This window comes from Chelonia mydas, chromosome 1 (genome assembly GCF_015237465.2).
Source record: "Chelonia mydas isolate rCheMyd1 chromosome 1, rCheMyd1.pri.v2, whole genome shotgun sequence".
In the NCBI taxonomy this organism is placed as follows: Eukaryota; Metazoa; Chordata; order Testudines; family Cheloniidae; genus Chelonia; species Chelonia mydas.
In genome coordinates, this window is record NC_057849.1 from 211,634,360 (window position 1) to 211,661,744 (window position 27,385).

Sequence of the window (27,385 nt, forward strand, 5' to 3'; positions counted from 1 at the left end):
ATACAAGCTGTGTGTTACACGGTGCAATCACCTAGTGAGAGCCTACAAATGCCCGTAGGCACGGGAACTTGGGGTGCAAGGGGTTTGCAGTGGGGTCCCGGCTGCCGGCCCCGCGCTCCACTGCTGGTCCCAGACACGGGTCCCGCTACTAGCCCCGCAAGGTGTGGTCCCAGCCTGAGTCACCTTACCCCGATCCACAGCCCAGTCCTGGCCTCAACTCGGGGGAGAGGGAGCACAGACAGGGTAAGAAGGGGCAAGGTAAAAAGTTTGGGGACCAGACTTTCAGCACCCCAACTGTAAAAATTGTTCCAGCACCACTGCAAATGCCTCCCATTAGCGAGCATCATTTGGGAATCTCTGTTGCTGTACTTTTGGGATGAACAATCAGAGATGGGCCCAAGTCAGTGACAGGACGTGAGTGGTCATGCTGAGTGGTTGGAGCAGGAGTCATATCCAGTGGTTAGAGCAGGAGCTGGTAGCCAGAAATTGGAGCCAAGGGTCAGAGCCAGAGGCCAGAGCCGAAGGCAGAAATCGGAGCTCAGGGTCAGGACCAGGTTACCTGGAGCAAGGCAAGGTAAGTCTGGGGTCAAGGCGTGAACAAGACAGGAAAATGAGGTATCTTAGCTGTGGGAAATGCTCTGAGCAGTTGCTGAATGCTGGTGTGGCTGCTGGACTCAAGAGCTGGACTGCTGACACTCAGGCAGTATGACCAGTCAGGCAGCCTGATACAGTCCAGCTGCGCTTGTTAAGTTGCCTGGAGACTAGCTCTGCTGCAGCCCCTGCTTCCTGACACCCAGGCTGTGAAATCTGGGTGAGGATCAGAATTCCTAAAACGTGGGTCTGTGCGTATAGGTGAGAGTTTGTTTCAGATCTAAAGTCTCATTTAGTCCTTGTAACCGGGGCAGACTCACAGCGGCGCCTGCTGCTGGTTGTCCTTGGGATTTAGCGTTCCAGCCGCCGGAGCGCCCTCTTCAGGCCGGTGTCTCGCCTTGCTGCTGGCTCCCCGTGTCCCCTCCAGGACCCTGGTGCCCCTTTCACTGGGTGCTGCCCCCTGGCGGTACCCACAGTTCTGGGTCTCCCCCTCCCAGGGGAACCCCCCCACCCACTATCCCTACCTCACCTCAGTCGTAGGCTCCTGCTACTCACCAGCTAGCCCCTGCACCTGGGGCAGACTGCAGTATGAGCCACTCATCACCGGCAAGGTTGGGTTTGGACCTGCTGCCTCTGCCTACCCGTGGCTGCCCCTGCAACCCTGTACCTAATAGACCTTACCAGGCGCTGCCTGGGGCTTTCCTAGGCTGGAGCTCCCAGCTCCCTTGGCCTTTCCCCAATCCTGCTCCAACTAGGTCCTCTATTCAGGTCTTTGCAGCCAGGTCCCTCCATCTCAGAGCTAGAGGAACCTAGAGAGTGGTCTCTCTCTGCTTCTGGCTCACAGCCTTTATAGAGCCAGCTGGGCCCTGATTGGGGCGTGGCCCCCAGCTGCCGCCACTTCCCCCAGTCAGCTGGGGTTTTACTTCCTTCCCCAGCCCCAGCCCTCTGCAGGGCTTTTCCAACCCCTTCAGGGCTGGAGCGGGTGCCCACTTCCCATAACCCAATAGGTACAGTCCTCAATTCTAATACCACCATTTCTTGTCTCTGGATCCTCACAATAATGTGGGTGTGTTTCAGCTGACAGATCTGTTTACCTTCAAACAGGGTCAAGAGCAGCTGTACACAGGGTGGATGGAACAGACTCAGATACCCTCAAACGCGCACACACCAGCAGCGAGCTGAATAAAGATTTCAACATCCAGAGAATCCACTGAGGAACGAATCCATTAGCTATGAAACAAAATAGATTTTAGATTTAAGTTTATAAAATTGCTGAAATTTAGGGGTTTAATATACAGATAAGCCCTACTCTCTCCTACATCACACACTCTTCTCGGTCCGTTCACTTAATCATTTTCTCTGCATAGGAGAAAAAGAGAAACCACCTCAGACCCTGTTTGCCGAATGCCCGAACTCTCCAAGCTGCACAGGTATTTCTGCTTCTCACTGTCTCACTCTTGGTCCCGAAGGACTTTCCCAGCTGTCCCAGTAACATGTGAGGTTTCTGCATTTCCAGATCAGGAGAAGTTACGTGTCGTGGGAGGAGAGGACAGATGCTCGGGGAGAGTGGAGGTTTGGTACCGTGGCTTCTGGGGAACAGTTTGTGATGACTCCTGGGATATGGCGGATGCTAACGTTGTGTGTAAACAACTGGGCTGTGGATCTGCTGTACCAGTCCCAGGCGAGGCTGCATTGGTGAGGGGACGGGTCCCATCTGGGTAGAAACGTTGAATTGCAGAGGGACAGAGTCATCTCTCTGGGACTGTCCTGCCAAGCCCTGGGGTGAGAGCAACTGTGGTCACAAGGAAGATGTTGCAGTGAATTGCTCAGGTGAGTGACAGGAGATGTTTCTGCTACATGCTGTAATTTTCTGGAAGGAGGATGGGTCCAATTACCCGCCCGCCCTTGGTCACAGGCCAGGCCCTCCCATCTCCTGTGTGCAGAAGCATCATGGATGCTGTGGGGTGGAAGCTTTGTGGGACCATATTGGCTCAGACATCAGCCCACATAACCCCTGCATCCATCACAGACCCCAGTGTGCTGGTTTGTTACTAGTCAGCATAGGGGGACGTGGGCCCTAAATCACTAACATACAGACCCTGTGCTGCTCTGAGGGAGTTTGTAGAAGTGATGTCTGGAGATCTGAGGGGGACGCTACCCAGTGACAAACACATCAGCTCCCCCTCGCTCCAGACTCCAACTCTCCTCCCTTTCCCTTTGCAGGTGTGACAGAGACGACAGCATCACTGAGTAGAACAGGTAAAACATCCCCCGCTCCCATCAAGAGTTAAAATTTACCTGGTGCTGGGTCACAGAGGATGAGCTGCAAGCTGTAGCCTAAGGACAGGAGCTCCTTGCCATGAGTAAGCAGGGGAATGGTCCCGCTATTGTGGGGAACTTTCCTGGCTTATACACTACCCCAGTGAAATGGGCTAGCGAAGGATCTGAGTCCTCGCTCCCCCTTCTTTACCCAGAGGCCTGCCTGACCTCAAGGGCTCCCTTCCACGCTTCTGTCTGGCAGAGTCCTCGTAACCCCGACAAGGCTGGGCCCAGGATTCCTGGGGCGTCGACCCCCCAACCCTGCTGTGGTCACTTAGGGCAGGGGCTAAGGTGTCCCCACTCCCAGGTGCTTCTCTGCACTGGATGCTTCCCTGACCCACTGATCGTTACATGCAGTTCAAAGGAAATACAGTGTATTAAACAGCAACGATTAAAAAAATAAGGAAAAAGTGGGAAAGGTTAAAGGAAAACACGTCACCCTGCTCTGTGGCACGGCTGCTTTTCCTGCCCCTCCGGATCTGGTTGCTGCAGCTCTGCTCCCAGCACAGGTCTCCTGTGACTCTGCTCCCAGCACTGAGCTGCTCCCCCGGGCTGCTTCTCTGGTTCTCTCTGGATCTGGCGCGGCTCAGCTCAGGCCCCTGCTCTCTCCGTAGCTTGGCCCCACTCTGTCTGACCCAGGCAATCCAGCTCACAGGCAGGACAGGACCCACCTTGTCCTCCTGACTCCCTGATTAGCCTCCCCGCCCTGTCAATCAGGCTGACTTGGGGCATTGGCCTCTCCCCATTGTTCCTGGGGACTGTCAGTCTCAGGGTCCTGCTTTCCTATCAACCCTTCCCTTCCTTCTGCTCCTGGGAGCTAGCCAACCGAAACACCCCCACCGAGTTTTAGTAAGGGGCCAACAGTCCCCTTACACATGGCCTGTGAAATCTGGGGGCGAATGACACCTGGGTGGGAGCTGCAGGCTGTGCTGAGCCAGAGGATTCCTGTCTGGTGGCTCCAGCTGACAGGGCAGGGCCCATGATTTAAACAGCAGCCTGTGAGCTGCCCCCATGGCACACAGACTGTGTCCCAGGCCATTACCCTGCTGTCCTGGGCCCTGCAATGAGTGACTGGGGAGATCCCTGGGCCCCCAGACTCTCACAGGATAATCCCCCCTCTTCCATGTTCATTTCCATCCAGCTCCCCCGCGCCGCCCTCCGACCGACAGTGGAAGAGTCACGGTGCCCATGGTCATCTGCATTATCCTGGGAGCCCTGCTCTGCCTGGTCTTAATCATCCTGGGGGCGCAGGTGCGAAGTGCCAGGGCAGAGCGCAGAGGTGGGTCCTGCTTGGTGTCACTGTGTGAAATGCCTCTGAAATAGCAGGTGGAGCTGTGCCTAAGGGGGTGGGGCGTTGGCAGTGTAGTGGAAGGTTAAATTGTATTATACTGTTCAGCCACGAAGTGGTGTTGCATGTAACAACTTACATTTGCTAACCTCAGCCATGCCTGGCAGAGCATAAGGGATTTTATTGTGAACACATCTGTTGAATATCTCTCCAGAAAGGAAGCTCTGTAGCCAGTCCATATCTGATACAGAAGCCTGACCTGCTTATAGCAGCCTTGCCACCTATCATGTCCAAGGTGTATGTGACATGGTGCCCTAAGTTAAGCAGTGCCAGAGGAGAAGAAAAACAGAAGGAAGAGAGCAACAGAAGTTGCAGACAGAAGGAGGAGCAATGAAGGATGGAGACAGGAAAAAAAGCAACACAGGTTGCAGGATTTCATCAACATCCCCTCTTCGTTGACCAGAGAACTTCAGCTTTGACAAACCTTCACAACTGACAGACTAGAAGCAGCATTTTGCAAGATTTCAGATTGCTACAAAACTCCATAAGGAAACTGAAGCTATACAGGTATGGTGTTTACTTTGTGCTATTTGGAAGCAAGCAGAGCATTTCTTTCAACCTTTGATTTTCCTGAAGACAGGCACAAAGATGACTGTGAAAGGGTTCTGGCTTTGTTTGATGCGTACTTTATACACTGGAACCTCAAAGTTACAGAACTGACCAGTGAACCACACACCTCATTTGGAACGGGTACGCAACCAGGCAGCACCATACACCAAAAAAAAAAAAAAAAAAAGGAAATACAGTACAGTAGTGTCTTAAATGTAAACACTAAAAAAATTAAAGGGAAAGGTTAAAAAAAGATTTGACAAGGTAAAGAAACTGTTTCTGTGTTTGTTTCATTTAAACTAAGATGGTTAAAAGCAGCATTTTCTTCTGCATAGTAAAGTGTCAAAGCTGTATTAAGTCAATGTGCAGTTGTAAACTTTTGAAAGAACAACCATAACATTTTGCTCCGAGTTATGAATGTTTCAGAGTTATGAACAACCTCCATTCCAAGGTGTTTGTAATTCTGAGGTTCTACTGTACCCTCAGAGAAATGTGGTTTATGAAAGGGCATGTTTTCACCAGAGAATTTAAGGACTAGGGGAAAATGTTGAATAGTTTATAAGAGCTCTGCATGCCTTTGCTGTTCCTGAATCACAGTTTCAGCCAACATGAAAACATCAGAGAGAGGCTGGTTATTGGGTTAACAGATAAAAATCCTTCACAGGAGCTACAATTCAAAACAGACTTCACCCTACACACTGCTATTCAAATGGATTAGAAGCTGTTAACAAACACAGCCTGAATGAAACAAGTTAATACCATAAAACTGGTGAGGTAAAGAGGGAGAACTCCCTGGCTAAGAGGAACAATTCCACTCAAACATTCAGGATATATTAGAATGCACGAGAACATGGACTTTTTGCAGTTGTTTGCCACATGAACGCAGTCAGGGAATTGATTCATATTCCAGACAGACAATCAAGAGCTATTGTTTCTTGGATCTATCCTGTGTGAAGATACAGAGCCTGCCTGGAGAGTGAAACTGATCATTCAGAGAAACACTATGGACTTTAAAATGGACTTAGGAGCAGATGTAACAGTCATCTCAGAAGGACCTTACAATCACCTTCAACCCCTCCCAGAGATGAAGTTACCTGCTACAGCTCTGACTAACACTGGAGGCATTCTGAATTGCATGGGACAGTTCACCACAGAAATCTCTTTCAAAGAGAAAAACTTCTCATTCAGAGTGCATGTGATCAAAGACCAACAGCGTTCTCCACCTCAGTGTGGCAGCCATGATGGGCCTCATGAGAAAAGCGGAAGAACTAGAAAGATGGATATTTGAAAGGAGACCCAGTACAAATAAACTCAAGATAAAATGCTGGAGCATGCAGTGTACCTCAGAAAGAACAATCAACAGAGCAAACTCTACAGATGGCAGATGCAGAACAAGAGGAAGAAAACTCAGAGATTCCAAACAGGCCTCAGGCAGTCATTGCTACTGATGGAAAGCCAGATGAACCAAGTTGTTACGTGTTTGGGTTGGGTAATTAGAAAACTAGTACCACTGAGCGATGTTAGGGGCTTTTTCCCTCGCCCCTCTCTTGGTTCTTATCATGCAATCAGGAAAGCAGAAGACCATAGTCCAAGTGCAGGCAATGCAATATTTAGTGGGGTTAATCAGGCAAGCATATCCATAGCTCTGTATGCCACAGAGTTTTCCCTGTCCTTTTTCCCACCTTCTTTTTCTTAGCAGGTTTAATTATATCCCTTGGTCCACACCCCTTACAATTTATGGTCCATGTTCCGTTTTGGAGGATCGTAGTATGGGGGACTTTGTGTACCACCTCTTTTGTACCCTACGGGTGGGGTAAGGAGTAAGGTTATATTTCAGCCAGGGTCACCTTTTCTCTGGCTTTTAGTGTTTCTTATGTTTGCCCACCCTCCTGCCCGCTCCTCCCGTCTGGTTGCTTGACCTTGCCTTGAGATAAGGGTTGAGGCAGTCTTCAAGTATACGCTTGTATATTAAACTCCCACCATTCCCAGCAACAATTTAACTCTTTTCCTTATTTCTTTTCATTGTGCTATAAACCCCATCTGGAAGCAACACACAGTGTTTTCATTCTTTGTTCATACATATTAGTAAGGAGGATATAAAAGTACCAAAAGTCAAACCCAAAATTTTATCCTAGGCTAAGAGACAAACCTATATACTAACAAGAGACACTTAATAGACTGATCTGTGCTCAACTATAAAGATACCATGATAACGTAAATGTTGTAAATGGTAGGAATGTAGAACGCAAAGGGGGAGACGTAATGGCAGGCTAACCTGTATTATACTATTCAGCCACTAGGTGACACTGTGTGTAATATACCTTGTTTAAACTAACTTCAGTCATATCTGTCGGAGTATTAAGGTATCTTATGGTGAACACATCTGGTGTGTACCTCTCTTGCACGGAAGCTCTACAGCCAGTGCATGTCTGGTACAGAAGTCTGGCCTGCTAGTAGCAGCCCTGTAACCTGCACAAGGTGTGCATGTCAGGGAGAGCTTTGTGCGGGATCCAGGGACCATCTTAAGTCCTGTCGTACCTAATATCTTCAGCTATGATCTGGCCATGGAAATGAACAGCACAGCAGTGACACTTGCAGATGACACTACATTGGGAGGAGTTGCAACTAGTGGGGACGACAGAGAAATAATACAAAGGGGAAATGCAGTGGTCCCTTGCTCTCAAGTGGAGAGGGAGGCCGCATCCTCTCACTGTGTCAGGCAGCAGCACTCAGGCTCGGGTCCCACTTGCTGGGCCAATCTGTAAGAAGTCTAGAGTTCGCAGCCTCCTGTCAGAGCTGCCGCCAATCAAGAGTCTAGAGCCCTGGCGTTCTAGGCGGGGTGGAGTATAAACAGTCTTTAGTCCACAGCATCCTGGCTGGGACAGCCAGCAGTTCATGGTTGATAAGGGAAGCTGTGGCCCTCTGGGCAGGGCAGAGTGGGAAGCAGGCTTTGCCTAAGCCTCTTGGCTAAGGCAGGCAGCAAAGACACAGTCTGGGGCTCTGGCTCTTTGGGTGGGGAAGAGCAGGGAGCACCAAACAGTCTAGGGATTCAGGCCCTCAGGCAGGGCAGAGCACCAAACAGACAGTTTTGATGACCTGGCTCTGGCCGACAGCAGACCTCTTGGCCTAACATGGGGAGGCTGCCACCCCAGGGATGGGATTGGCAGCACTGGATGAGGGGACCTTGGCGCACCCGACTCCACTGCGTCCCAGCCCAGGGCCCAAACACTGGCGGACTGTTCCACCACTGGGTCAGCAGGGATCCAGCTAAAACATGTTGACTCGGGTTTTGACAGTGTAATGGGACCAAAGTCCAGTTTCCTTGGTCTACTTCCTACCAGCGTCTGGGTGAGGGGTTCCATAGTGCCCGGGTCCTTGGTCTCGTTGGGGTACTTGGCCGATGGCAGTGCCGGCAATTTCTCTCCAGGGTCGGTCTCCTTTGGGGACAGGATGCTGTCTGGTGCAGGTCCAACTCCAGAATTCTGCAGCAGGCTGGAGACTTCTGTCTCCTTCCCTAGCTCCCACTCCAATGAGATGCAAGGCCCTCCCTTTATACTTCCTGTCCTGCCCTGGTAATTCCGGCGACGGGGGCAGGGCAGGTTTGGCTCTGCCCACCGGAGGGAATGTAGTGGTCCCTCACTCTAAAGTGGGGAGGGAGGCCACTCTGCATCACTGGAGAAAATAATACAAAGAGACTTCAAGTATTCTTAGAAAAATAACATGTTGAGATTCCATTTAGAAAAGTACAAGAAAATCCATGTGAGGGAAAGATCCGGAATAGAGAGATACAGCAGGAGGGAGGGTACGAGGAAGGAGAAATGCTGCAAAAGAGCTTGGGTGATAATGGCCAAAGAGATCAGACAGTTCTACTAGGCATTTAGGGCATATCTGCACTGCAGTGAGAGATGTGATTGCAGCACATGTAGAAATACCCAAGCCAGCTTTTACCTAGCTCGGTGAAAGCTCGCTGGCATAACAACAGCAGTGTAGTTGCGTCAGCATGGCTGTGATGTGGGCTAGCCACTGGAGTGTGCACCCAGGCTCCTAGGCGAGGTTGTACACGGAAGGTCAGCCTGTGCTGCTGTGTGTGCTGACACAGCCATGTGGCTAGCTAGCTCAAAGCCAGCTCAGATGTGTTTATGCGTGCTGCAATCACTCCTCCAGATTGCCGTGTAGATTTACCCTTATATAAGAACATAAAAACAGCCATAGTGGATCAGACCAAAAGTCCATCTAGCCCAGTATCCTGTCTTCCAACAGTGGCCAATGCCAGGCGCTTCAGAGGGAATGAACAGAACAGGTAATCATCAAATGATCCATCCACTGTCGCCCATTCCCAGCTTCTGGCAAACAGAGGCTAAGGACACCATCCCTGCCCGTCCTGGCTAATAGCCATTGATGGACCTATCCTCCATGAATTTATCTAGTTCTTTTTTGAACCGTGTTATACTCTTGTCCTTCACAACATCCTCTGGGAAAGAGTTCCACAGGCATTGACTGTGTGTTGTGTGAAGGAATACATCCTTTTGTTTGTTTTAACCCTGCTGCCTATTAATTTCATTTGGTGACCCCAAGTTCTTGTGTTATGAGAAGGAGGAAATAACACTTCCTTATTTACTTTCTCCACACCAGTCACGATTTTATAGTTTAATATCCCCCCTTAATCATCTCTTTTCCAAGCTGAAAAGTCCCAGTTTTATTAATCTCTCCTCATATGGCAGCTGTTCCATATCCCTAACCATTTTTGTTGCCCTTTTCTGAACCTTTTCAAATTTCAGTATATCTTTTTTTGAGATGGGGTGACCACATCTACACGCAGTACTCAAGATGTAGGCATACCATGGATTTAGATCCAGGCAACATGATATTTTCTGTCTTATTATTTATCCCTTTCCAAATGATTAACAAAATTCTGTTAGCCTTTTCACTGCCACTGCACATTGAGTGGGTGTTTTCAGAGAACTATCCACAATGACTCCAAGATCTTTCTTGAGTGGTAACAGCCAATTTAGACCCCATCATTTTATATCTATAGTTGGGATTATGTTTTCCGACGTGCATTACTTTGCGTTTATCAACATTGAATTTCTTCTGCCACTGTGTTGCCCAGTCACGCAGTTTTGTGAGACCCCAGTGTATTTTTCGCAGTCTGCTTTGGACTTAACTATCTTGACTAGTTTTGTATCATCGGCAAATTTTGCCACCTCCCTGTTTACCCCTTTTTCCAGAGCATTTATGAATATGTTGATCAGCACTGGTCCCAGTACAGACCCCTGGGAGTCACGACTATTTACCTCTCTCTGTTCTGAAAACTGACCCTTTATTTCTTCCCCTTTTTTCCCTATCTTTTACTCAGTCACTGATCCATGAGAGGACCTTCCCCCTTATCCCATGACAGATTACTTTTCTTAAGAGCCTTTGGTGAGGGACCTTGTCAAAGGCTTTCTGAAAATCTAAGTACACTATATCCACTGGATCCCCCTCGTCCACATGCTTGTTGACCCCCTCAGAGAATCCAAAAGGATTGGTGAGGCACGATTTCCCTTGACAACAACCATGTTGACTCTTCCCCAACAAATCATGTTCATCTATGTGTCTGCTCATTCTGTTTTTTACTGTAGTTTAAACGAATTTGCCTGGTTCTGTAGTTTGGGTTACTGGCCTGTAATTGCTGGGATTGCTTCTTGAGCCTTTTTAAAAAATTTGCATCACATTAGCTATCCTCCAGTCTTCTGGTACAGAAATTGATTTAAATGATAGGTTACAGACTACAGTTAGTAGTTCTGCAATTTCACATTTGAGTTTCTTCAGAGCTCTTGGGTGAATACCATCTGGTTCTGGTGACTTATTACTGTTTAAAGAAAAGGAGTACTTGTGGCACCTTAGAGACTAACCAATTTATTTGAGCATAAGCTTTCGTGAGCTACAGCTCACTTCATCAGATGCATACTGTGGAAAGTGTAGAAGATCTTTTTATACACACAAAGCATGAAAAAATACCTCCTCCCACTCCACTCTCCTGCTGGTAATAGCTTATCTAAAGTGATCACTCTCCTTACAATGTGTATGATAATCAAGTTGGACCATTTCCAGCACAAATCCAGGTTTTCTCACCCCCCACCCCTCCCCACCTCCCCCCACCCCACACACACAAACACACTCTCCTGCTGGTAATAGCTTATCTAAAGTGACCACTCTCCTTACAATGTGTATGATAATCAAGGTGGGCCATTTCCAGGACAAATCCAGGGTTTAACAAGAACGTCCGGGGCGGGGGAGTAGGAAAAAACAAGGGGAAATAGGTTACCTTGCATAATGACTTAGCCATTCCCAGTCTCTATTCAAGCCTAAGTTAATTGTATCCAATTTGCAAATGAATTCCAATTCAACAGTTTCTCGCTGGAGTCTGGATTTGAAGTTTTTTTGTTGTAATATAGCAACTTTCATGTCTTTAATCGCGTGACCAGAGAGATTGAAGTGTTCTCCGACTGGTTTATGAATGTTATAATTCTTGACATCTGATTTGTATCCATTTATTCTTTTACGTAGAGACTGTCCAGTTTGACCAATGTACATGGCAGAGGGGCATTGCTGACACATGATGGCATATATCACATTGGTGGATGTGCAGGTGAACGAGCCTCTGATAGTGTGGCTGATGTTGTTAGGCCCTGTGATGGTGTCCCCTGAATAGATATGTGGGCACAGTTGGCAACGGGCTTTGTTGCAAGGATAGGTTCCTGGGTTAGTGGTTCTGTTGTGTGGTATGTGGTTGCTGGTGAGTATTTGCTTCAGGTTGGGGGGCTGTCTGTAGGCAAGGACTGGCCTGTCTCCCAAGATTTGTGAGAGTTTTGGGTCATCCTTCAGGATAGGTTGTAGATCCTTAATAATGCATTGGAGGGGTTTTAGTTGGGGGCTGAAGGTGATGGCTAGTGGCGTTCTGTTATTTTCTTTGTTAGGCCTGTCCTGTAGTAGGTGACTTCTGGGAACTCTTCTGGCTCTATCAATCTGTTTCTTCACTTCTGCAGGTGGGTATTGTAGTTGTAAGAATGCTTGATAGAGATCTTGTAGGTGTTTGTCTCTGTCTGAGGGGTTGGAGCAAATGCGGTTGTATCGCAGAGCTTGGCTGTAGACAATGGATCGTGTGGTGTGGTCAGGGTGAAAGCTGGAGGCATGTAGGTAGGAATAGCCGTCAGTAGGTTTCCGGTATAGGGTGGTGTTTATGTGACCATCGTTTATTAGCACTGTAGTGTCCAGGAAGTGGATCTCTTGTGTGGACTGGATCAGGCTGAGGTTGATGGTGGGATGGAAATTGTTGAAATCATGGTGGAATTCCTCAAGGGCTTCTTTTCCATGGGTCCAGATGATGAAGATGTCATCAATATAGCACAAGTAGAGTAGGGGCGTTAGGGGATGAGAGCTGAGGAAGCGTTGTTCTAAATCAGCCATAAAAATGTTGGCATACTGTGGGGCCATGCAGGAGCCCATAGCAGTGCCGCTGATCTGAAGGTATACATTGTCACCAAATGTAAAATAGTTATGAGTAAGGACAAAGTCACAAAGTTCAGCCACCAGGTTAGCCGTGACATTATCGGGGATAGTGTTCTTGACGGCTTGTAGTCCATCTTTGTGTGGAATGTTGGTGTAGAGGGCTTCTACATCCATAGTGGCCAGGATGGTGTTTTCAGGAAGATCACCGATGGATTGTAGTTTCCTCAGGAAGTCAGTGGTGTCTCGAAGGTAGCTGGGAGTGCTGGTAGCGTAGGGCCTGAGGAGGGAGTCTACACAGCCAGACAATCCTGCTGTCAGGGTGCCAATGCCTGAGATGATGGGGCGCCCAGGATTTCCAGGTTTATGGATCTTGGGTAGTAGATAGAATAACCCAGGTCGGGGTTCCAGGGGTGTGTCTGTGCGGATTTGATGTTGTGCTTTTTCAGGGAGTTTCTTGAGCAAGTGCTGTAGTTTCTTTTGGTAACTCTCAGTGGGATCAGAGGGTAATGGCTTGTAGAAAGTGGTGTTGGAGAGCTGCCGAGTAGCCTCTTGTTCATATTCCGACCTATTCATGATCACAACAGCACCTCCTTTGTCAGCCTTTTTGATTATGATGTCAGAGTTGTTTCGGAGGCTGTGGATGGCATTGTGTTCCGCACGGCTGAGGTTATGGGGCAAGTGATGCTGCTTTTCCACAATTTCAGCCCGTGCACGTCGGCGGAAGCACGTCGGTGGGCCATTACCAGCAGGAGAGTGTGTTTGTGTATGTGTGTGTAGGGGGTGGGGGGTGAGAAAACCTGGATTTGTGCTGGAAATGGTCCAACTTGATTATCATACACACATTGTAAGGAGAGTGATCACTTTAGATAAGCTATTACCAGCAGGAGAGTGGGGTGGGAGGAGGTATTTTTTTCATGCTTTGTGTGTATAAAAAGATCTTCTACACTTTCCACAGTATGCATCCGATGAAGTGAGCTGTAGCTCATGAAAGCTTATGCTCAAATAAATTGGTTAGTCTCTAAGGTGCCACAAGTACTCCTTTTCTTTTTGCAAATACAGACTAACACGGCTGTTACTCTGAAACCTGTTATTACTGTTTAGTTCATCAATTTGTTCCAGAACTTCCTCTCATGACACCTCAATCTGGGACAGTTCCTCAAATCTGTCACCTAAAAAGATAGGTAGATAGTACTTTCCATTTTTAAAGCACTGCACAAATATTAGCTAATTATTCCCCACACAGTCTCTAGGCAGTACATATACAAGTACTATTTTGCCCTTAGGTGTGAGCACCAGGATAGGAGAGGAATGATTTAGGGTGGTAGTAGGAGTAATAGGATACATTTATGAAGGGACCATTAAGGTTGAATATCAAGATAAACTTAATGACAGTGAAATAGCCAATAGAACAAACATGACAGGGACATGGTCCCTGTCACCTGGGATGCTGAAATCTAAACTGGAGAGAGCAGTGGGAATATGCTGTAGGAACCAGTCCTGCACTGGACTCGGGGGCAGGGGCTGGATGATCTCATAGGGTTTCCCATCCCTAGCTTCTCTGAGCCTGTGCAAACCCTGCCCTTTGTTTTCAGGCTCCAGAAGACCCTTGGACCCTTTCTCTGAGGCTGTGTACGAGGAGATCGATTATAACCTGATGAGAAAGAAGCAGGAAATGTTTGATCGCTCAGGTCTGTGTGTGTCATTCCTAACAGGGAGAAAATCTAAAGCTCTGACTTAGAGCTAAATCTCTGCAGCCTTCAAGCCTGTGAGTCCTGGATGGCTGCAGATTCTGGGTCTGTGAAGAGACCAGCCAGTTACTGGACTGAGATGAATGAGTTAGCAGACTCTGCTAGCCCCATTCTGAGGACAGTCAGGCCCATCTGTACATCCTGCAGCCATAGGGGGTAATTAGTTATGGGTCAGGAAAGTGACTGTTCTCGTCATTTTGACTGAATGTCAATCAGGGGGGAAGATGCTGCTCTCAGTTTAGCACATTGTGGGGCACTCTGAGCATGGTCAGTGCTTCCCCCTGAGGCTACTTCTGAGATGCACATTCTCCTCTCTGCTAATGGTGGGGGTTGATCACAGACTCTGATCATGGGAGGGGTGTGGCCTTATCTGTCAAAAAGGCGGGGGAGGGGGAGTATCTTCCACAACAAAATGGGAGTCATGTCCGTGGCTGAGGAGATCTGGACCAGCAGCCTCAGCCATAATTTTCTGCTGGATCAGGCCATGAAGCAGCAACATTCAGGAGGAGAAGATACACATTCCTCTCTAAAGAGATTCTTACACCCTGAGTGTGACTCAAAACAGGCTCCCCAGTTCATGAGAAGGATTTGAATGAAACCCACAGGAGGGGATGCCATGGTAAAAGGCTCACTCAGTTCCTGCCTCACCTCATGAGGTCAATATGGCTGTTCCCAGCATCTTCCCAGTCTGAATTATCCACCCCAAAGCCACATTTACTACAAAAAAACTGATATTTAGCTTAGAAAGTCTGTGTCAGCCTCTCACCACTCAGTCGCTGTGAATTCAGCATCTTCTCTTGAAGAAGCAATATAGTGAGACCATAAATCTTGCTCCAGGACCCAGATGCATTGCCCATCAGCCAGTTTCGCTGCTCTCACTGTGATAACATCCCATTTACCCTTTCTCCAGTTTCCTATTCAGATGACTCAATGACAAAGCTGCAGTATTACACCAGGGACAGCGAGGGGGAAAATGGTCCTGGATCAGAGCAAGGTAACAAGGATGGGGGTGGACACAGAGACACACAAAAGATTTCTGTCCAGCTCTTGATGGAAATGTGAAGAAATCCTGACCCTTTCTGTGTGTGGTTGACTGTGCTCTCTCCCAGGGGAGGAGCTGTAGGGAACCGGGCAGAGAAATATTCACACTGTATGAAAGAATCTGACTTCCACAGCTGACACGTGTCACTGTACAACCCCTGATCTGTGCCCCATGATCTTAGCCCCCTGCCTCCTCGACAGGAACATATAACCGAATTCACGATCCAGCCCATATAATGTAAGGACTTTAAACCATGTCTTTATAGAGTTCAGCTGAATTCACAATGATCAGCTCTGGTGTGGCAGCTACTGTCTCCCAGCAGGCTGTGATGGGATGTTAGAAGGGGTGGGATCTGAGTTACTACAGAGAATTCTTTCCTGGGTATCTGACTGGTGAATCTTGTCCATATGCTCAGGGTTCAGCTGATTGCCATATTTGGGGTCAGGAAGAAATTTTCCTCCAGGGCAGATTGGAAGAGGCCCTGGAGGTTTTTCACCTTCCTCTGTAGCATGGGGCACTGGTCACTTGCTGGAGGATTCTGTGCTCCTTGAAGTCTTTAAACCACGATTTGAGGACTTCAGTAGCTCAGACATAGGTGAGAGGTTTATCGCAGGAGTGGGTGGGTGAGATTCTGTGGCCTGCATTGTGAAGGAGGTCGGACTAGATGATCATAATGGTCCCTTCTGACCTTAATATCAATGAATCTATGAAACAGGTCCAGGGTTAGCTCAATACCAGCATAGATCCTGATCTCATTGAAGGGCATGACAAAGTTGGTATTGGATGCTGTGGGGCAGGGCTGGACCTTAGTTATTTTTGAGGAAATAAAGGTGGCACAATTATTGTTTCACAGAATGTCCATGACTCTCCCTTTTCCCCTGGGTCACCCTGTGACTTCCCCTGCAGACTCTATGATGAAAAGCCCAAACTCGAAAACAACAGGCCTTTAATGGGGAACTAAAACCTGCTGGGGAAATGGGTGTGTTCAGGGGAAGCTGACCGTGACGTTTGCTGTTCCAGAGGGAGCTTCCCCAGGGGGGTCTCAGTTGGATTACGATAATGTGGAGGAGCCTGCCTTGAGGAACGTCCTCCAGACTCCAGACAGCCGAGGTGAGCAATGATGAATCTGCCTCCTGGAAGCCACATTACCCCTTGGCTACTGCTGCTCCACCCCCTTCATTCCCTAGTCTGCCCTTTGATCCTGAGCTCAGGACTGGGAAGAATTAACCCAAAGTAGCCTGTCTGGAGCCAGGGAAGGGCTGTCAGGGTTCCCTCCCCACTCTGAACTCTAGGGTACAGATATGGGGACCCACATGAAAGACCCCCGAAGCTTATTTTTACCAGCTTAGGTTAAAAGCTTTCCCAAGGCACCAATTCCATCTTGTCCTTGAACAGTATGCTGCCACCACCAAGTGATTTAGACAAAGACCAGGGAAAGGACCACTTGGAGTTCCTTTTTCCCAAAATATCCCTCCAAGCCCTTACACCCCCTTTCCTGGGGAGGCTTGAGAATAAACAAGATGAGCACAAACCAGCCTTGGATTTTTAAGACCCCAAAACCCCAATCAGACTCTTAAAAAAACCCCAGAACTTTACTAGAAGAACGAAAAAAGATAAGAGAACAACTCTGTAAGATCAGAGTGGAAGATAATCTTACAGGCAGTCAGATTCAAAACATAGAGAATCCCTCTTGGCAAAACCTTAAGTTACAAAAAGACACAAAAACAGGAATACACATTTCCTCCAGCACAGCGAATTTCACAAGCCAAAACAAAGAAAACCCAACACATTTTCTCGCTAGATTACCTACTAACTTTACAGGAGTTGGAGGGCTTGCATCCTTGATCTGTTCCCAGCAAAAGTATCACACAGACAGACAAAAGCCTTTCCCCCCCTCCAGATTTGAAAGTATCTTGTCTCCTCAGAGGTCATTTTGGGTCAGGTGCCAGCCAGCTTATCTGAGCTTCTTAACCCTTTACAGGTAAAAGGACTTTGCCTCTGTCCGGGAGGGATTTTATAGCACTGAATACAGAAAGGTGATTGCCCTTCCCTTTAAATTTATGACAAGGGAATTCCACAATTAACAGCTCCCCTCATTGTTGCCTTTAGGAGCCATGTCTTTGTTATTTTTATGTTTCCTGTTTGCTTCCCCTCCAATGGCCTCCTTTGATTATCCCTGTGCAATCTGGCAGGATAATATCAAACAGCTAAACTGAGGTGTATGTGGCATTCATAAGCAATAATACACATAAGTCCCTGCTTTGCCACACCTGGCATGTAGCTTATTTCTCTATTCAGTGGAAAGCCTCTTCTCATTACCATTAATTCCCATCGTTATTTCAGAGGTCCCTGCCCTGCCTGGAGATGACCCAGGGGACGGTTATGATGATGCCAGAGAAATTTCTGACCCTGAAGATGACCCTGGTTCTGGACCGAGTGCCCAGGAAGTCACGGGGGCCCATGGGGAAAGTGTCAGGAACAGGGATTCACGGACAGGTGAGTGGAGTGTGGAGAACACACCTGGAAGAGCCTTTACTGGCCACTAGAGGTCACTGTGACTGCACTGAAATACAGTTATTGGTAAACTGCCAGCTGTGTCCCCTCCCTGACCTCTGCTAAACAGAGTTAAATGGATTGAAATCAAGAAAGAGAGAAGGTTTCCTAGATAAGGTCCCTGATGCTACAAATACTAGATCCCATCTGTCAGTCTACTCACATGAATACTCTCTCTGACTTCAGTGGGACTGTCCAAATCATCAAAGTTACATGGGTCCATTGGCAGGATCAGGGCCAAAGTGCCCTTCCCCAAACCAGATGTCAGTGCCCTGGATGGTAATGGAAAGAGCAGGTCCCTGGGGTGGGGTTAGTTAGCGGCCTGGCTTTGAAATTCCTCTCTTCAATCTGTAAATGTCCCCATTAGCACAGGATCAGAGCTGGGACCCAGGACTGCGCTCCCACTTTGCACCTCAAAGGAAACTGGGTTGGGATGAAATGTGCATTTCTTTGGTCTTGATGGGAATAACGTGTGAATGAGCATTGTGTGGGTGGGTGAGATCTGTGATGTCCAGGCAAGTCCCATGGGCTAGGGTCCCCACCCTGCTCCAGCCACCAGGTGTCTGCTGGCGTGTGGTCCCTTAGGGACTATATCAGCTGTCAGGAGTTACAGCAGCTCCCAGTGGCCTATCAGGGAGTCATCACCAGCTCACTGCCATCCCCACATTTCTCCTGCACCAGGGAGGTCTCAGAACAGAGAGAATCCGCTCCCACATGTTTTCATTGAAGAACAGACAGAGATAATGGTTTAAACATGTCAGAGGCCCACTAAGAGGAACTGTGGGTGGGGGCTGATTCACGGCCCATGCTGTATGTTGCCCATCCATTATGTGAGTGCACATGAGTGGAGAATGAATACGTTGACTGTAATGTGACTTGCTTGCTATTTTCAGGCTGGACTCTGCACTCGCTAAGAAGTGAAGGGGCCTCTGGGGCTGAGAGGGAAGTCCTGTCCCCACCTTCTCATGACCCAGGTTATGATGACGTTGATGATGGCATCTCTGGGACATCAATATAAGAATGGCTGGGTTCAGATCAAATATCCTGTGAGGATGTAAATGCTGTATGGTTAGACTCTTCCTGTCCCAAATGCTTATTGACCCAACGGGGTATTGGAGACAATCCCTGCCTGGGAACTGCTTCAATTAGCTTTTTGATTTCAGTTTTGTTTAGATGCAAGAAATAAGTCTGACTGAGACAGGGGCTGTGATTTCCCCTCTAATTTCCCATTGATCAGACAGTCTGGAACTTCCCTGCTTTTTTGTCCCTAACACTTCTTCATTGTGAATTTTTGCTTTTTCTTATTAAACCCTTTTTGAAGATCTGTTCCTGGGCTGATGTTTCTCTCATGAGGTGTGTTGGGTGGCTCCATGGGGACCAGCAGGGAGAGAGATGGAGACTGAAGTGATGGGTTCGGTCACAGAGACCGCCTTGGGACTGTCACCTGATGTGCTGAGACTACCTCTGAGCCCGTTTTCCCTGCCAGTTTGGGACTCCAGAACCCTGCCTTGTTGAGCCAGATATGCTAGCCTGCTACAATACAGACTCAGGTCTGGTCCATGCCCCCAAAGCTGCAGACTTTAACCAAAAACTGGTCAGCAGGTCTCCTATCTCCAGCACCCAGACACCCAGCTTCCAATGGGATCCAAACCCCAAATAAATCCATGTTACTCTGTATAAAGCTTATACAGGGTAAACTCATAAATTGTTCACCCTCTATATCATTGATAGAGAGATATGCACAGTTGTTTGTTCCTCCAGGTATTAATCACTTACTCTGGGTTCAATAATAAAGAAAAGGGATTTTATTAAGAACAAAAGGTAGGATTTCAGTGGTTTCAAGTAATGACAGACAGAACAAAGTAAGTTACCAAGCACGATAAAGCAAAAACACACAAGTCCAAGCCTAATACATTAGGAAACTGATTACAGGTAAAATCTCACCCTCACAGATATGCTAATAAGCTTCTTTCACAAACTAGACGCCTTCCTAGTCTGGGCCCAATCCTTTCCCCTGGTACAGACTTGTTAGTTCCAGCAGACATCTTAGGTGGAAAGCAGGGGTGTTCTCATGACTGGCAGCCTCCTTTGTTTTGTTCCAGCCCCTTTTATAGCTTTGGCACAAGGCTGGAATCTTTTGTCTCTCTGGGTCCCCACCCCTCCCTCTAAATGGAAAAATACCAGATTTAAGATGGATTCCAGTGTCAGGTGACATGCTCACATGTCCTGTGAGACCCCAGCCTCCATTCTTCCTTGGCTGGCTCCCAGGAACACTTGCAGGTAAATAAACCTTTTACAACCAATTGTCCTTGTCAGTGGGAGCCATCAAGATTCTAAGCCATCATTAATGGCCCACACTTTGCCTAGTTACAATAGGACCTCAGAGTTATACTTCATATTTCTAGCTTCAGATACAATGATGATACATGCATACAAATTGGATGAATATATTTTATATAGCTTTGTAATGATACTTTACAAGAGACCTTTTGCATAACGCATATTCCAGTTACATTATATTTAAATTCATAAGCATATTTCCATAAAACATTATGGAGTGCAACTTCACAACTGAATCACCAAAAAGTAGTAATGCTAAAATATCACTTCTCAGATATCACAGGCTCTAGGATGGGGCACTGCACTGAAAGTGAATGCTCTATCAGGTTTGCTGTAACAGTGAGAAACCCAGCAACAAAATATTCGTAACTCCAGGGAGGGCTCCCCAATCCAGACTCCAGACTTTCCTCTGAAATCCAGGAGGATAAATGGGAGGTTATTTACAGGTATCTTAATGAGCACACACACACACGATTAGACAGTGACAAGAGGCCCCTAATCTCTTCTTTGCCCTACAAATTCTGATACTATGCCCTTCACTGTGTCATCAGAGCATCGTATAGAGATGCATGAAGTGACATGATTTTCTTTCATCCCATGTGGGTTGTTCTCCATCCTTCCCCCTAGGGAAAAAGTGCATGTGGATTCTTATGGAGGTTTATTTTATGACATGCTACGAGCTTATGCTACTGAAGGCAGATTTCAGAAGCTCACTTTCAAGTGGAACAGAAAGAGGGTTCAGGTGATTTTGTGATCCTGTGGAAGTTGGGTCCAGAGTCACAGATCAACCACCAGGAAAACTGTCTCCTGAACAAATGAGCTTCCCCTGGCTGGCGACAGCTCCACTGTGCCTGAGGGACAGTGCTGATCAATGCAGTCCTGGAATGGGAAGGAATCTTTCATTTGTCAAAGGCCCAAATGCTAAAGGCTCAGATCCTCAGAGGCATTTAAACCCCCTAATGTCCATTGATTTCAATGGAGCTTAAATACCTCTACAGATCTGGGCCTAAGTGGCTTGAAGATAAGGACTGAGACTTTCCATGAAACATGATTTTCTAAGAGAAGGTTGAAATACTTTGTTTCGATAAGGTTAGATTTGCTCACCTTTGTATAAAGAAGGCATCTTTGTACCATTTTGACTCTTATGTTGCATGGTGCATTGTGGGTGTGGCACATTGTGGCAGTGTGTGACGGTATCCACGTGGTGGTGGTATGTTATGTGATTTGTACAGAGTGTGTGGTGGTTGGGTGTTGCATGTGATGGTGTGTATATTATGGGGGGGAGTGATGCGTTGGAGTTGTATGTTGTATATGTGCTGGATGGGGTGTGAATGATGTGTGGTAAAGGATTGTGTTGGGCATGTGGATGTGACTGTGGATGTGATGTGTGGGTGCTATGGTACAATTTAAAAGTCAAAAAGATAAAGTCAAAATGAAACTTTTTAATAATTTCCTCTCAGAAATGTTCACAAAATCTATACTTCCTACAAAATGTTTTGATTTTGTGGAATCAGCATTTTCTGATGGAAAAATATTCCAATAGGAAAATATGCAACTATCTGTCCTGGTTCTCTTTCGAAAAGATACGCTTTAGGTCAACCAAAACTATGCGCTTGATGTAGGAATTCCTGTGTGAAATGTGTGTTATTCAGGAGGTCAGATGAGATGATCATAATGGTCCCTTCTAAGCTGTGAAAGTCAAATATGAATCCCTGATGTGAGATAACATAGCCAGATCCACCCACTTCCAACAATCCAGGGAACCCTACAACACCCCTCCACCAAAATAGTCAGACAACTGTAGCAGTGTCACTCATGAAAGAGCAAGCAAATGGCAGAAGTCTGCAGAAGATTAAAACAGCCCTACTGGGTTTTGGTTACAGTATGATCATGTCTCCTCCCTGAGGGTAATAGAAAGGGGATGTACTGGAAGCAAAAACATACAGAGGTAAATAAGCATCCTGGCTGAGTTCTACAATATATAGCAACTGACCCAGGACCAGATTAACTTTTTGTGGGCCCGGCACCAAACATATTTGTGGGCCCCCTTGGGGAATGAAGAGGCCAGGGGCAAGAGCACAGCGGGGAGGGTGGATTTGATTTAAATCACTGGTCAGCAAGACTCAATTTAATCATGGTTTTCCACATAAAAGTGCATTCTTGTTGGTTGTTATAACCTTAGTACATATTCTTCACAACTCAGAGATAGATGTAGGTTTCATTTTTAGAAGGTACACACTATACTTTTTTAAACTGTGATTTATTTTGAAAACTTTTCAGATTAGTTTTACAGCTATATTACAAAATGAATGAGTGTTTGGTTATTTCATTTCCCAAAGGTAACTGAAGCAGATATTTATGAAGTTATTGGGAGGTGAACTATCTCCAATTCAACAGGTTAATCATTAATATTTGGAGGATTTTCTTGCCAGGCTGTATTAGGAGGAGAACATCACCAGACAGATATTTAAATTGTTTCATTTAACTAAAACAACAACGTTGTTAAGTATTCTGGATATTTTTCTTCAACAAGAAACATAATAGTTTAACAAAAAGGCAGATGTCCCTCACTTCTCATCTTTATCTCCAGACTTCTTTTCCTTGTCCAGATCTATTCCGCCCCCAACAATCTTGTATTCACTGAACTTTTTGAAACTTTTTACTTTTAAAGAGAGGTAAGGGGTTGACCCTGTGTACACAAATTTGCAGAAAGACAATAGAGTTGAGGTCTGTTATTTCTCATCTCTATATATTATTTATTTATTTGAAACATTTTTGCTGTTAACAAGCATGTTACCTCTGGAGACACAAATCCACAGTTTGAGAAGTGCAAAACAAAGCATCTCTGATGGTATCTTCTAGGCTGAGCACTGAGTCCCATTGAGTAGATAGAAAAATTAACCTAAATAATCTATACAGAAGCCTGTGGAACCCCATAAGATTGGGTCCCTAATCCATGAACTATTAGAACTCATTTACATAACTTTTCTTAAACATTACATGAATATATTGTCTCATACTATAGAATTATGGGGGTGGGGGGAGATAGCTCAGTGGTTTGAGCATTAGCCTGCTAAACCCAGGGTTGTGAGTTCAGTCCTTGAGAAGGCCATTCAGGGATCTGGGGCAAAAATTGGGGATTGGTGCTGCTTTGAGCAGCAGGTTGGACTAGATGACCTCCTGAGGTCCTTTCCGACCCTGATAGTCTATGATTCTATTAATTAAAATTTATAATCGCTATTCCATGATGAGATGTAATGTACCTTAATTAAAACTATCTTTAGATATTTTTCCGTCAAAAATCCACTTTAAAAAATCTGATTATTTGATTTTTTTTTTAAAGTCATTGATTTTTATCCACCCTGAGAGTTGGGCATGGTGTGTCGGGGGGAAGGATTGGTCCCCAGATGGAGCAAGGCAGGGGCCAGGGCAATATGAGCACAGCGGGGCATGTGGGGAGGATTAGTCCCTGTTGACTGGAGGAAAGCAGGGGCTGAGGGTAAAAGCACAGTAGGACGGGAGCTAGGGTTGGTCCTTGGAGCTAGAGAGGGGCCGGGGGTAAACTGCACAGAGTGGGTACCTACCTTCACCCTGGTTCTAGCCCATTCTCTTCATCTCGCTCTGCACCAAGCTGAGGGTGGGGGTGCAGGATCTGGGAGATAGTTAGAGTGTAGGAGAAGGCTGGGGGTTGGGGTGCAGGTTCTGAACAGGAGCTAGAATGAGGGAGGGGGCTCAGGGTTGGGGCAGGAGGTTGGGGTGTGGAGCGCTTACCTGGGGCAGCTTCCATTCGGTGCGAGGGGTGCAGGTGGGTATGTGGGGGGGAGGGTGCAGGATCTCCAGGTTGGTGCTCAGGGTGGGGGTGGGGATGTGTGGGGGTGCAGGAGTCAGGGCAGAGTATCTGTGGGGGGGGGGTGTGCAGGAGACAGGGCAGGGGGCTGGGTAGGTGTGTGGGGTGCAGAAGTCAGGGCTGGGTGTGTGTGGGGTGCAGGAGTCAGAGTAGGGGGTTTGTTAGGGGGGTTCAGGAGTCAGGGCTGGCGGGGTTTGAGGGGGGTGCAGGAGCCAGGGAAGGAGGCTGGGGAGGTGTGAGTAGGGTGTAGGAGTCAGGGCAAGGGGGCTGAAGGTGTGTGAGGGGGGTGCAGGAGTCAGGACAGAGGTCAGGGGGCTGGGAGGGTGGGCTGGGGTCATGGGGTTGCTCTCATCCCCCTGCCCTGAGCAGCTCAAGGCAGGGGGCTTGTCAGAAATATAAAGGGAAGGGTAAACACCTTTAAAATCCCTCCTGGCCAGAGGAAAAATCCTCTCACCTGTAAAGGGTTAAGAAGCTAGGATAATCTCACTGGCACCTGACCAAAATAGGAGGAGGGAGAAAAACAAAGGGTCTGTGTCTGTCTGTGTGATGCTTTTGCCAGGGACAGAACAGGAATGGAGTCTTAGAACTTAGTAAGTAATCTAGCTAGATATGTGTTAGATTATGATTTCTTTAAATGGCTAAGAAAATAAGCTATGCTGAATAGAATGAATATTCCTGTCTGTGTGTCTTTTTGTAACTTAAGGTTTTGCCTCGAGGGATTCTCTATGTTTTGAATCTAATTACCCTGTAAGGTAATTAGATTTTACAGAGGTGATTCTTTTTACTGTTTCTTCGATTAAAATGTTTCTTTTCAAGAACTGAATGCTTTTTTTCATTGTTCTAAGGTCCAAGGGTTTGGGTCTGTGGTCACCTATGCAAATTGGTGAGGATTTTTACCAAACCTTCCCCAGGAAGTGGGGTGCAAGGGTTGGGAGGATTTTGGGGGGAAAGACGTTTCCAAACAACGTTTTCCCAATAAACCCAGATAAACGTTTGGTGGTGGCAGTGGAATCATAGAATCATAGAATCATAGAATATCAGGGTTGGAAGGGACCTCAGGAGGTCATCTAATCCAACCCCCTGCTCAAAGCAGGACCAATCCCCAATTAAATCATCCCAGCCAGGGCTTTGTCAAGCCTGACCTTAAAAACTTCTAAGGAAGGAGATTCTACCACCTCCCTAGGTAACACATTCCAGTGTTTCACCACCCTCTTGGTGAAAAAGTTTTTCCTAATATCCAACCTAAACCTCCCCCACTGCAACTTGAGACCATTACTCCTTGTCCTGTCCTCTTCTACCACTGAGAATAGTCTAGAACCATCCTCTCTGGAACCACCTCTCAGGTAGTCGAAAGTAGCTATCAAATCCCCCCTCATTCTTCTCTTCTGCAGACTAAACAATCCCAGTTCCCTCAGCCTCTCCTCATAAGTCATGTGTTCCAGACCCCTAATCATTTTTGTTGCCCTTCGCTGGACTCTCTCCAATTTATCCACATCCTTCTTGTAGTGTGGGGCCCAAAACTGGACACAGTACTCCAGATGAGGCCTCACCAATGTCGAATAGAGGGGAACGATCACGTCCCTCGATCTGCTCGCTATGCCCCTACATATACATTCCAAAATGCCATTGGCCTTCTTGGCAACAAGGGCACACTGCTGACTCATATCCAGCTTCTCGTCCACTGTCACCCCTAGGTCCTTTTCCGCAGAACTGCTGCCTAGCCATTCGGTCCCTAGTCTGTAGCGGTGCATTGGGTTCTTCCGTCCTAAGTGCAGGACCCTGCACTTATCCTTATTGAACCTCATCAGATTTCTTTTGGCCCAATCCTCCAATTTGTCTAGGTCCCTCTGTATCCTATCCCTGCCCTCCAGCGTATCTACCACTCCTCCCAGTTTAGTGTCATCCGCAAATTTGCTGAGGGTGCAATCCACACCATCCTCCAGATCATTTATGAAGATATTGAACAAAACCGGCCCCAGGACCGACCCCTGGGGCACTCCACTTGACACCGGCTGCCAACTAGACATGGAGCCATTGATCACTACCCGTTGAGCCCGACAATCTAGCCAACTTTCTACCCACCTTATAGTGCATTCATCCAGCCCATATTTCTTTAACTTGCTGACAAGAATACTATGGGAGACCGTGTCAAAAGCTTTGCTAAAGTCAAGAAACAATACATCCACTGCTTTCCCTTCATCCACAGAACCAGTAATCTCATCATAGAAGGCGATTAGATTAGTCAGGCATGACCTTCCCTTGGTGAATCCATGCTGACTGTTCCTGATCACTTTCCTCTCATGTAAGTGCTTAAGGATTGATTCTTTGAGGACCTGCTCCATGATTTTTCCAGGGACTGAGGTGAGGCTGACTGGCCTGTAGTTCCCAGGATCCTCCTTCTTCCCTTTTTTAAAGATTGGCACTACATTAGCCAAGTCCAAGGGCAAAGGGTAAAATAGTTTGTACCTTGGGGAAGTTTTAACCTAAGCTGGTAAAAGTAAGCTTGGGGGGTTTTCATGCAGGTCCCCACATCTGTACCCTAGAGTTCAGAGTGGGGAAGGAACCTTGACAGGGCTGGAGGGGATATGTCCCAATTCCACCCCCTTCTCCAAGGCCCCGCCCCTGCCTCTTCTCCGCTTCCCCCGCTCCCTGCCTTTGGCAAACAGCTGATCGGCGATAGGGAGAGGGACAGAAGTAGCAACCTGTGGGAAGAGGCGGAGGAGGGGGGAGCTTGGTTGCTGGCAGAGCCTGCCATGCAGCAGCAGGACAGAACCCCGGGAGCCGGCAACACCAAGCTTCCACCCCTTCAGGAGAGAGCGGGGGCGGAGAAGCGCAGTTGGCTGGGGCCCCTTCGGAGTGTGGGCCCAGCACCCTGGGGCCCATGACGCCATGGTAAATCTGCTACTGTCTAGGAAGCAAGCCGGCTAGACAGTGAAACATCAGACGCTGCTCCCAATGCTGCACTCAGTTTTTCAGAAATTAGTCGACTTTATGGCCAGAAGAGACCATTAGAGCATCTAATCTGACCCCCTGCATATCACAGGACTCCTGGATGACACAATAGCTACTTTTTAGGCAAACACATTCCAGAAAGGCATCTAGTCTTCATTAAATGACATCAAGAGATGGAGAATCCACCACTTTCCTTGGTAGCTTGTTCCTGTGGTGAATCGGCCCCGCTGTTGAATATTTGTGCCTTATTTGTAATATGAATTTGTCTCTCTTCACTTTCCAGCCATTGGGCCTTGTTGCGCCTTTCTCTGCTAGATTAATAAGCCCTTTAATACCCAATAGTTTCTCTCCATGAAGGCACTTCAACACTTCAGTGAAGTCACCTTTCAATCCTCTTTTGATAAGCTGAACAGGTTGAGCTCTTTCAATAGCTCACTAGAAGGCATTTTTCTCCAGCCCTCAGAACATTTGGTGGCTCTTTGCTGCCCCAGCTCCAATTTCACAACATCTTTTTCAAATGAGGACGCCAAAATCAGACGCAGTTTTCCAATATCAGTCCCACTGATGCAGTGTCACCTCCTGTGATGTTACTGACAGAATCTGTC

General features: G+C 47.3%; 1 protein-coding gene and 2 long non-coding RNA genes across 3 annotated transcripts in view; 2 read left to right on the forward strand and 1 right to left on the reverse strand.

Moving 5' to 3' along the window:
• LOC102941373 (scavenger receptor cysteine-rich type 1 protein M130) overlaps positions 1 to 27,385 on the forward strand; it is a 1,272,625-nt gene that overhangs the window by 298,548 nt on the left and 946,692 nt on the right. The window lies entirely within an intron of this gene.
• LOC122461436 lies at positions 418 to 3,012 on the reverse strand. Its single transcript, XR_006283327.1, has 3 exons — positions 2,890 to 3,012; positions 1,686 to 1,821; positions 418 to 559 (listed from the first exon to the last, which is right to left on the reverse strand). It is a non-coding gene; the product is annotated as an uncharacterized LOC122461436 (long non-coding RNA).
• On the forward strand, positions 1,422 to 2,184 carry LOC122461466. The gene is made up of 3 exons (XR_006283383.1): positions 1,422 to 1,598; positions 1,959 to 2,021; positions 2,108 to 2,184. It is a non-coding gene; the product is annotated as an uncharacterized LOC122461466 (long non-coding RNA).